At 51.1% G+C, this 9,756-nt stretch overlaps 1 pseudogene; it reads right to left on the reverse strand.

The window, feature by feature from the left end:
- Window positions 1-2,609: 2,609 nt before the first annotated feature.
- The window catches only part of LOC101991152, a 67,334-nt pseudogene continuing 60,187 nt past the window's right edge, over window positions 2,610-9,756 (reverse strand).

Here is a 9,756-nt window from a genome sequence, read left to right on the forward strand (position 1 = left end):
TCATCCATCCACCCACCCACCACCCATCCATATATCTACTCACTCACTCTCCCACATGTTCATTCAAATATCCATCTTTCTACCAACTTAGACATATCATACACCCCTCCCTCTTCACCCTTCTTTCCTTCTCTCCTCCTCCTTCCTTCCCTCTTTCCTCTCTCTCTCTCGTTTCTTTACCTCCTTCCATCATTATTTTCCTCCATTCATCTTTCTGTTGACCCATCTATATATCTTTCTGCTCATTCATTCCTCCTTCCTTCCCCACTAACAGAAGTCAGTGTCTCCTCTTACCTCCATTTCCCTCTTTCGAGCTTTGGCTCAAAGTCAGAGTCTGTGGGCTCCCCTTCCTGCCTGCCCAGCATCAATAACCCTCCATACTTCAATGTCCCTCACACCCTGTGGGATCAAAGAAGATACCCAGACCACACCTTCTCATGGAACTGGATGGGTAGCCCTCACCACCTGCAGTCAGTCAGCCTGTCCTCCCTATCACATGTCCACCGTTCCTGTGGGGCTCTACGGACGCGCCTTTGGGTAGACCAAGGAGATCGGGACTTTCCCAGTTCTTGGAAGAGCAGTCTGAGGCCATCTGTCCCTTCCTGGCTACATGTCACTCGTCCTCATGTGACCTAATCCCGTGTATAAGCTACTCAACCTCCTACACGCACTGCCTGAGCTCAGGAATACCTGTAGCGTCCTCAGGGAAGGTGCTCCACTGCTGGCTGTCTGCACTCCAGCCCCCTCCCCCCATCCGGCCCATCCTCTGCATAAGAACTCCCATACTGAGCTTGATCTCTGGGCAATTAGCCTCACCTGTGCGCTTTTGGGTGGCTTGTGTGTCATTTATCAGAACTTTGAAAGAAGTATACGAGCCAGAGTGGGGGTTCTATTCTCTCTCAACGGGATGAACACCACCAGACATGGACCTTTCCCACGGACATGTGTGGCTGGAAACCCACACTGGTGTTTAGGTCTTCCAAATGGTATTAAAATGGGCTGTAGCAGGTTTGGGAGTCTCCAGAGTTGTGAGGTTTCTGGTTAAATTGCAGCTGAGCTAAGGTCTCACTAAGGTCTCACCTGAAGGCTCAATGGGGTGAATTCAGCTCCCACATGAACCCTGTCCCTTGCTATTTTGAACTGTACTGGACAGCTTCATCAAACGGAACCTGGTTTACCTTGGGGATAGAGGGGAGACAGACAGACAGACAAGACTCAAATGGAAGCTAGTGTTTTCATTGCCTTATCTCTGAAGGGACCCACCCATCATTTGTGAAAGCCAGCTGTCAGTTCAGCCCATACTATGAGGTCAGGGCTACACAACAGAGGTGGAACCACAGGTCTCCCAGACTCTACCATCCAATCAGAACCCCTCATTTCTTCCCCTGTCATCAGCTCGCACCATTCTCCATTCGTAGTGCCCACTCTCTGGGCCCCGTGTCCCTGGAGACAAATGCATATGGCTTTGCAGAGTACGTGCCCCTTGAGTAGAGCGACTCGGCAGGGAAACACCTAGACAGTCCTTGAGGATTTCTTCCTCGGTCTCACCATGTAAACGGCTACCGCTACTGCTGCCCAGTTCTTGGTCAAAATGTCATGACCGAACCCAGAGGAGGGTTTTCCTCTCAGCACCCAGCACTCTCTACACAAGTCCTCTTCCCTTCTCAGCTCAGTATCCCTGCCCCCCTGGCCTCAGCTATGTTTGTAGAGGCCCTCAGTTCAGGACACCACTGCCTCCTTGGCCTGGCCTATATCTGTGGGACTTCCCCCGCGGGTCTTCAGCTCAAGGTGTCCCTGTATCCCTGGCCCCAGCTCTCCCTGCAGGATTCCTCCCTTCCCTCCCTTTCCAAACTTAAGACAGCTAGGGTAGCCTGAAATACAGAACTGCTGAATCCCAGAGGAGCTGTGTGCCTTGACCCTCTAAGCTACAAAAAGAATTTTTCGCCCCCTGCTGGTGCCCATTTGTAACTACCGCAAGGTCTAGGGGTGGGAGAATTGCGGAGTCTCTGACAGGAGGGAGCAAGCTTTGTTCATTTCCGGGCAAGGCAGGACACTAGTAGAGAGAAAAAGAAATCAATGTTTGCTAAATAAGGGGAAAGCACCACCCTGTCTCCGTGGAAAAGAGGTCTGTTTACAAGTGTATTACGGTGATTACCCAGAGGAGAGCCCCACGGAGATAGCCGTCCTTTCCCCAAAGAGTTCCGTGGAGCGCGTGTTAACATGCTCCCTCCAATCAAACATGGCCAGGCTTTGGGTTTTAAATAGTTTATAGCATTTCAGATGCGGCTTCGAAGTCAGGTAGTCCCTGGAGAGGCCAAACAGACTTCTACACTTAGCTAGTAATGAATAACCAAGAGAGCTCAGGGCCCGGAAGGATTCCAGATTTAATTCAAATAATTTAAAATCCAACGTTGAAAGAGCTCTTTGCATTCACGGGCCATACCCATTTCCAGCTGCAGAAAGAGGAGGCTTTGTGTCTGAAGCTGAGGTAGGAGCATTAACTGTCTTACCATGTGCCTGGCCCTTCCAGCCAGCACACCGACATTTTTCATGTTACAAATAGCAGGCTGTGATCCCGAAAGCCAGACATGACGAGGGGGAAAGATTTATCATGGCCGTGGAGTCTTAGCTCCAGGTGGAAGGATTTTGTCCATGTCCACGGTGAGGTTGCTGCCTAACCAGTCCTGCCAAGAGGAGATGGAGCACCCTGGCCCACTGGGCACAGCCTGGGAGGCCCTAAGGAAGTTCAGAAAGCTGGATGCAGAGCCACACACTCTCGCCCATGCTTGGCTGCGCCATGAGCAAGTTCTGTGTGGGGGTCTGGAGGAGGGGAGAGTGTGCCAGGTGGCGATGCGCTGAGACACTCCGATAGACAGAGTACCAGTTTCTGTGACCACCGGACTACAGAAGGATCTGCTCTCTAAGTATGGAGATCAAAGGGTGAAAGTCAGGCCCACGGCCCCTCTGGCTGGTAGGTATGCCCAGGCTGGCCAAGACCCATAGGAGGAGGGATCGCCAATGCCACCTGCTTCCTTCTTGTCTGGTCTTCTCAGACCGGAAGGATGGACTTGGGTCTCAAGAGACTGAGCTTGGATGTGGTGCGGGCAAAGACTGGCTCGGGCTGAGTTTTGGGGAGCAGGCTGCACCCACTCCCCCCCCCAATGCACGCACACAGACTCGTAACACTCGGAATCTCAAGGCACACATTTAGTTATCAACAGGGTCTTGGCAGCTATTACTAGGTAAGCTAAAAGTTAAGGATACTGAATTAGGGTGGGCCTCAACACTACCTCTGGCACCCTCAGTAGAGAGGAGAGATGGGGAAGGTGTGACCACACAGGTGGACGGACTGTGTCCACAAAAAAAGATGCGTGACCTTTGTTTCCGTGCTGTTCCACTCTGGTCTCTTGTTGTAGTGGTCACAGAAGCTGACATTCTGTCAACCAGATTCTCAGAACATCGCCAGCTCTTAAGTCTCGGAGCCAACTGTCTGACAAAGGAATGAGCACACATATCAGTCTATACGAAGAACCCCCCCCCTTCTTTGCCCTTCTGGGTGAATTTGGGGAGGCCCTTGGGTGCTCAGATGTCTTCACGGTGTCTTCACTGTGGTCTCCATCTCTGGACATGAAGCCACAGCCACCAGCCCATCTTTCAGAATTCATCATCTCCTCTCACCCTGACATCTGAGATAATCCGCAGAACCCTAAGTTACCCAAAAAGCAACATCTCACTCCAGAGTCTGTGCCAGCTTGGGTGGCTAGGCCTTTGGAGGGGCTTTGGCGATGTGTGGAGGCCAGCGGGTGCTGTGTTAGAGTGACAGAGACCTCAACAAGCAAAATCGTTTCACTGCCTCTCCCCGAGAAAGTCCTCAGCAAAGTATACCTTAGCCAGAGCTGCGTTTTAAGGACAACAGACTCGGGATTTGGAAGAATAAGCATTGAGCTCAAAATGAGATGCTTGGGGCTCCCACCAGCTCCCAAGGACCTGCCACTTGCAGAGACCTCGGTTCTGCTGAGCTTAGAGTCATGTGACAGAGGCAGCTCCATCTGAGGGGATGAAGATCCCTGCTCCAAAGCTCACCCATTGGTTGTGAGGACAAGGGTTATGTCTTACAGCCTCATGTCACCAATTTCTTTGGCCCAGTCCGTTGGGTCCTCCAGGAGAGCAGTTAAGGGCTGATACCTAGCAGCTGGCCTAGACTCCCAACAGTCCCCTGAATGTGGACATAGAAAGTGTGGGACCAGTTCAAGGCTTCTGCAACCCCAGGCACATCTCAGCACCCTGCACCTGCATGCTTGTCTCCATGAAGTCTCTTGGAACCCAAGGTAGCCAGTGTCACATCCTTCAACACTCTGAAGGACTGTGCATAGGCTTCTGCTCACACTCTATTGGTCAGAACTAGTCACATGGCCAGCCCACCTACATGAGATCCTGGATTCAGAAAGCACAGGGACCATGCCTCCTGAGCAGTGTTTGGCTTGTCACCCAGCTCCCCTAGGACCATGGGACATCTGTGTATCTGAGCTTCACCTGCTCAAGCCAATGCAGAGGGTACAATGCTACTGCCCAGACAGGTGGCCTCAACCCCATTGCCCCTCCCTGTCCTACCCATCTCTCTCCCACTGCTCACGCCATGGATTCCTGAAAGAAAGGCAATTGCACTACAGACTTGGCTTGGCTTTCTGTGCAAGCCAAAACAAGGCTGCTACTCTCTTCTTCCTCAAACCAGACCTCCCAGACAGGAGCCAGAGACATTCCCAGTTGTCAGAGCTTCGAGTAATCATGCTGGTTATAAACCTACCAGATCGTGAGCCACAATGACGATTAATGTGTAGCCCAGGCCTGAGAGGAAAATGTCAAAGAGGGGGTGGAAAATGGGCATGTAAGTGGTCTGGGGAAATGGAAAAGCCAAGTGGATAGGTGACCTAGCGTCTGTCTTCAGCCCCTCAGGGTTGGGCAAACTTCATCACTAAAGCAGGTGTGGTGGCAGCATTCGAACCCACGAAGTTCACAGCCTGGAGCTTCCTCCCATCTCTGGATGTCCCACCTCCCCACGTCACACACAGACCTGCTGTGTCATAACGCCAGCTCTCAGAGATGGCACCTAGATGCTCGGTCCATGCTGGTTCCTGACCTGGGCTGGCATATATTCTGGGTAACGCGACAGAGACGATGGACGTGGCAGAAAATGTGGCTGCAGGTGTGTGGCTATGGACTCCCTGGCTTTTCACAGCCACGTTCAGAATCAGCCAGGCGGGTGGAGCGTGGGATAGAATGCAGGCCATGATCACCATCATCCCCAATGACCCACTGCGGGACTGCATCTGCCTACCCTAACACCGTGTCTATGCGGTGGCCAGGTCTTCATCTGAGGACCACAGGAGGACCACTCCATCTTGTCATCATTGCCTCTCCTACATCAGGAGAGCAGCAGGTGCAGATGGAGCAAACCTGGTAGGGTTTGTTGACCTCGGTCACCAAGGTGGAACTGAACTGTTGCTGCAAAGCAGGAAGGGGAAATCCCTGTGTCATGTGACTCCTCAGGCAGCTCTCGATACTCAGTGCTCTGATGTGCCTTGCTGAGGTACGATGACGAGGACTCGGGCTTCTCACTGGTCCAGCCAGCCAGGAGCGTGGCATGAGAGTAGCTAGGCATATTGTTTCCTTGTGTTGTTGCTGGGACAAAATACATTGCGACGGTATCTTGTGGCAGGCTTGCTTGGCTGACAGTTTAGGGAGTTGCCATGGATCTCGATGAGACAGGCACAGAAAGAGGCAGGAGCAGGAGGCAGCGGATTGCACCCGCAGTGAGGAAGCACAGAGCCAACGGGCAGTGGGAACTGCATTGCAAAATCTCCAGGTGCACCCCAAACGACCTGCTTCCTCCAACAGGCTCCAAATCCTAAAAGTTCCAGAACCTTCTAAAATGGCAGCACCGACGGTGGGCCAGCTGTTCAAATACATAAGCCTCCTAGAGATATTTCACCTTCAAACCACAACACTCGGTGGTGCGGGAGCACAAGCAGTGGGGCCAGCTTCAGCGGTGGGCTCTAGATCAGCACACACCCTGGTAGCGCGTTTCCAGGAGCCAAGGATCCCTGGTAACATGAATATGAGCTCTCCGTATCCTTCAGACAAGGGACAGGCAATTGTGGATGTTCTTGGGGCCCCAGCCAGGGCTCTTCCCGGACCAATGACTTCATCTCCTGTTGAGCCCATGGCTTATGGTTTCCACCTCTTGTCCACTGAGAGCTACTGTTCCGCTTGGGAAGTTATGTACCCCAGGAAGGGCACAGCCAATACCTGACTGGCTACTGAGGTACAGATACACAGACAAATGGACAGACATTTGCTTCTGTTGTGCATGAGACCGTAAGGTTTCTCTCCCACTCTGGCCTTTGTGTCTTCAGGTCTGAGAGAAGACACGCCAGCAGCCCCTTCCTGTCGGCACAAATTTCCATCAAAAATGAACTGTCAGAATAAACAGTCGTAATTAATGACAGGGACTCCATGGTGATAAAAAACCAACCATGAATCTTCACTGTGGTAGCTCTGGGATGCTCATCAGACCCCTCAAAGAAGAGGGAACGGGTGCCTCCGAGATGAAAGGGTTTAACTAACACCCGAAGTCTAACACACAGTGAGCTCCATGTCTAGGGATAGGCTTGCTGGAAATGACGCTGATGGTAGCCTTTAGAATGGAGAGGACTCATCCTTCCGGTACCAGCGCCTACCAACCCACCTAGCAGTTATATCTCAGCAAGACCCTGTCCCTGGGACCTGAAGCTCTCTAAGCTCAGAGCTGAGAAATGACTCAGTAGAGGTCCAGGGACAGGGAAAAGCAGGAAGTGAAACTGGACACCCAGCATCTAACATTCAGGGCTGGATAAAAGAACAATGGTATGCGATGGCCAACCTCAGTGGTCAACTTGACTTCATCTGACGTTAACTAGAACCCCAGTTGGAGGGAAGACCCACGTCTAGTCCAGATCTTTCCGGGGAGGGGGGAGATCCACTTCTAACTGGGGCTCCACCTTCTCTTGGAAACCTGTGTAAGGACTTGGAAGGGGGAAGCTTTCGCTCTTTGCCGACTTGTTCTCCTCTCCAGCTGTCCATTCCTCCTCTGGCGCTCTGGCCGAATTCTGTGGGATTCAGGTGTATACTGAAGACCAACTGAGACATCCAGCCTGTGGACTGAACAACCACTGGATTTTGGACCTGTGCTCATAGGCAGCTATTGTTGGACTATCTGAACCACAGCCTGTAAGTCATTCTTAAAAATCCCCTTTTTATATATAGAGATTCATTCTACAAGTTCTGTTACTCTAGAGAACTCTAATACAGATTTAGTGGTCACTTCAGGGCAAGACCCCACCCTACTGAGCTTCCAACTTGTGACAAGGAAGAAAAGCTTCAGCAATGAAAGAAAACATCAACAACAGAAAGCTGAGGCAGCTGTAACTGATTAAGGGGGCCATGTTCCAGCCCCAGCAAGTGGCAAAATTTGGCAACTTCAGCTGTGTGGTTCTAGCTCTAGAGTCAAGGGTACAAGGAGTTATAGATTCTCTCTCTGCAGCTAAGGAAAGCCACTTAGACCAGGCATATGTCAGAGGTGTCCCTGCACAGAGGCCTAGAGAGGCCATTGCATGAAGCCATGAAGTTGAAGCCTGGATTACCTCGGAAATCCCAAGATGTTGGGGATGCCAGAGCCATGGGACACAGGCCAAGGAGAGCTGCTAACAGGGTGTGGAACCAGGCCAAGAGAGCAGCTTCTCTGCTGTCAACAGAGCTGAGAGGAATTGGAGATCTGAAGAGCCCTTTGGCGTCAGACATGGAGATGCAGAGGTGGGAGTTCACCCAGCTGGTTCTAAGTCTTGTTTTGGTCCAGTATTTCCTCACTACGCCCCCTTTTGGAATGATAATATATATTCAGAGCCATTGTATGTTGAAAGTATGTGACCTACATTTTTGATTTTGATTTGACAGGAAATTACAGTTAAGAGAGATTCAGAAGAAACTTTGAACTCTGAAACCATGTTGAGACTCTGCTAGACTCTGGAGACTTCTGAAGTTGGGCTGAATGCATTTAGCATTATGATCTGGCTCCAAGCCCTTGGGGGCCAGGGAGTGAACTGTGGTGGTTTGAATAAGAATCGTCCCTCTAGGTTCCTATGTTTTAATACTTAGTCATCAGAGAGTAGCACTACTTGAGAAGGACTAGGAGGCGTGGTCTTGTTGGAGGAAGTGTGTCACTGGAAGTGAGATTTGAGGTTTCAGAACTTCAAGTCAGGCCCAGAGTCTCTCTCTTCCTGCTGCCTGGATCCAGATGTAGAACTGTTAGCTCCTTCTCCAGCACCATGTCTGCCTGCTGCAGTGCCTCCCACCTCTGAATAATGGGTTGCACCTCTGAAACTGCAAACAATCCCAAATTAATTTATGATTAATTAATTATAATTAATTGATTACTAATTATAAATAATTAATTATACTTACATTATAAAACTCTTTTATAAGCATTGTGGTCATGGTGTCCCTTCACAGCCGTAGAACACTGACTAAGACAGGGTGTCTGTGAGTGACTGGGAATTCCTGATGCTCTGAATACCCATGAAGTACAAGGAGGATGTATTCACTCGGACCCTGGTGCTCTGCTGGATTATGACTTCCACGAGATAAGACACGGTCCTTCCATATTATTGCAGGCTTCCCTGGGTATTGTCCCTCCAGTCCTCGCAATCACTTCCAACTTGGAAGCAGGGACTTCTGGGGTCAGTTGTACCTGTCCACTCCCAGGGCAGCTCCTCCTCACCACTCCCTTGGTCTGGCTGTCCTGGGCAGTCTCTCTGCTGTGCTTTGGGTCTGGCCTCTGAACATCCACCCTCTGCATCCCAACAGAAGCCGCCTCTGCCACTCACTATCTGGGACCCCAGCATCTCTCTTCAGACACAGAGCATTGGAGGCCCTGGGACCACGCAGGTTTCTCTAGCCCTGTCAGCAGATGGGCCCCAGCACTCACATCGTGAAAACCTCTGGAGAGGATCAAGGTGGCTGAAATAGCGTACAAGAGTCAGGGTCTCCTGCTTGCACCCGGCGCTCTTGGCACACACAGGTTAAGACCTGCACATTGTGTTTTGATAGCAGTGTGGATGTCCGCATGACTTTTAAAACCAGGAGAGTGCCTTCCCTAAGAGTGTATCAATCAGGATGGCCAGAGAACACTTCTCTTTAGAGGAGAACGAACATAGAAAGGCCAGGTAAAATATGAAGTGTATCTTTCTGGGCAGGGCCAAGCTTGCAAAAGGGTAATGGAAATTTCCAGGGGCTGAAAATGAGTAACATGATCCAAAGTAGTAACTGTGTGAGGTAACGCTGTGCTACCTGGGGCTGGCTCCCAGATGTTGGTCTTGGTACAAGGGGGCTTAGAATGGGTTCCTAGGAGAGGGAGGTCCTCAGCCCTCAAGGGGAAAAAGTCAGACCTATGATTTCTACAAAGAGCTGTTCCTACCATGACCTCAGCAAAGGGTGGCTACCAGCAAACCTGCCCCCAGAGCAGGTGTGACAGGAGGGACTATCTACCTGGTCCTGACTAAGATGATGCTACAGTCTGGCTATAATGCATTGTCCATAAGTAAATCCTTAGCCCCTGCAGTGCCAGCACGGGGAAGTGCTGTCAGCCCTTAGGAGGCAAGGTCCTAGTGGGAGGTGCTTAGGTCACCGGGGCTGTGCTTCTGCCTGCCACTCAGAGGCATCATC

Source organism: Microtus ochrogaster, unplaced genomic scaffold, assembly GCF_000317375.1.
Source record: "Microtus ochrogaster isolate Prairie Vole_2 unplaced genomic scaffold, MicOch1.0 UNK38, whole genome shotgun sequence".
NCBI lineage: Eukaryota > Metazoa > Chordata > Mammalia > Rodentia > Cricetidae > Microtus > Microtus ochrogaster.